We start from the raw sequence: 2,022 nt of genomic DNA, 5'->3' as shown, positions 1-2,022 counted from the left end.
CAAAGTGGGTAAGAGCTCTAGCCAATCCTTAACCCCCATAGCTAACTTATCCCCCCTTCACCCATCCCTACCACATTCTTAGCCGATCCAAGAGAATATAAAATAATTCAATCTTAGATTTCCCCCCCACATCTTCCCCACTCTCAGTGCTCAGGAGAAGCAAATGGAAGAAACTGTTCAGGCTGCAATGGCAACAACAGCAGGAGTGGAAGAGTCCCAGGAGACAACTGAGCAGAGGAACAGGAGCAGGAAGCTTTCCTTGTTTGTAACAGATCTCAACTCTATACCCTGACCCGCCCTCATTCATCCCAGCAGCACAGAGATCCCAAATCTAAATTGCAGAAATTTGCTCTACAAAAGCAGCATGACAATGCAATGTATCTCTCAGCCAGAGAGCTGAGAAACAGAAGGAACTAGGACAGGGCTCTGTGTGTGGTACCGTGTGGCACTCCACTAAGCCGGAGAGAAAGCGCCCAGTATCCAGCTGGGACCAGTTCTGTTCTTCCAGAAATCACTTGTGGTAGACGTGGAGGCAGGTGAACTTTGAGCTCCCCAGCATGCGCGGAGGCTGAGATTCTGAGATCCAGCTCCCCAGGAAACACCAATCAAAGCGAAGGGAGTCAGGAAAAAGTTTGAAGTTACCAAAGAGACCAGGAAAAGAAAACTCAAATAACGAGCTTAAGTAGATAAAGCAACTAGCATAATATAAACAATACAAAGTGATATGGCCTCCAAATCAAGGAAAAGAGGCCGGGCAGCTAGAGTAACTATTGCAAGACAAAGACAAATGAATCCACATCAGATGAGACAGAGAATCCCATGGATTTCAAAGAGAACATGGAATGACAGCAGGATATTCCTGAATTATTCAAGAGGAACATCCGAATCGGAAAAGCAGACTCTGTGGCCGGCAAAGCAGAAATAACAGGCAGAATAGAAAAATTTGAATTTGTTGTGGCAAGTCTCACCAAAGGAACCGAAAGAGAATAACCGATTGTGAATGTGAATGCATGGAAGTGAAGGACAATCCAGAAGAAGAGAAGCGAACAACAGTAATGTAAACAGAAATCCCAGGGGCAGCTAGGTGATGCGATGGATAGAGCACCAGCCCTAAAGTCAGGAGGACCCGAGTGCAGTCCAGTCTCAGACATTTAATACCTCTTAGCTGTATGATCCTGGGCAAGTCACTTCGCCCCAATTGCCTCAGCAAAAAGTAAAAAGAACAAAAAAGAAATCATGTTCTTCATATAAGAAAAATATATTGATCTCACAAAGATAAGTCCCAGAAGAATATGACGAGTCAGAAAGCCCAAATCCCATAATGCAGGAAATAAGGCAAGAAAATTGCCCAGAATTTCTGAACATAATAAACCAAAGTGCCAACTGAAAGAGTCTATAAAACGCCTATGAACAAACACCTCATACTTCACGGAAACTCTAAGACACATACTGGTTAAATTGAACAATTCTATTAACAAACAACAAATTCTGCAAAGGACCAGGAGAAAGGCCTTCAAATATAAAGGAAAGGAAATTGGAGTCACACAAGACTATGCTGCACCCATCAGAAACCTCAAGAGGAAATGGAATAATGAGTTCTGAAGAGCAATGGAGCTCAAGATGCAGCCCCAAGTAACATAATTTGCAAAACTGAGCCTAACTATAAATAAAAAAAGATAGATTCAGTTAAAAAAAAAAAAGATGTTTAGAAACATCCATAGAAAGAAAACCAGCCCCGAAGAAATTCCAGACACCTCAGACAAAAGAAATACAAGAAGGGTAAACAAATACAGCAGCCAAAAATGACAACCACGAGAAAATAATAGCAGAGATATGAGTAAGAGACTTCTTTCTAAATTACATAAAGACGAGGGAAAATGCAGAAGTCTCATCGAAATGATGGTGAAGAAACAAGTCTAAAGCATCGTGGAATAAACTTCACTACACTCTGTCTACAGAGGAATCAATGTATTTTTGTGGGAGGAAATTGTAGAATAGGAGGGCACATTAAAGGAGAGGAGA

Source organism: Sarcophilus harrisii, chromosome X (assembly GCF_902635505.1).
Source record: "Sarcophilus harrisii chromosome X, mSarHar1.11, whole genome shotgun sequence".
NCBI lineage: Eukaryota > Metazoa > Chordata > Mammalia > Dasyuromorphia > Dasyuridae > Sarcophilus > Sarcophilus harrisii.
Note: the sequence above shows the minus strand (reverse complement) of the source record.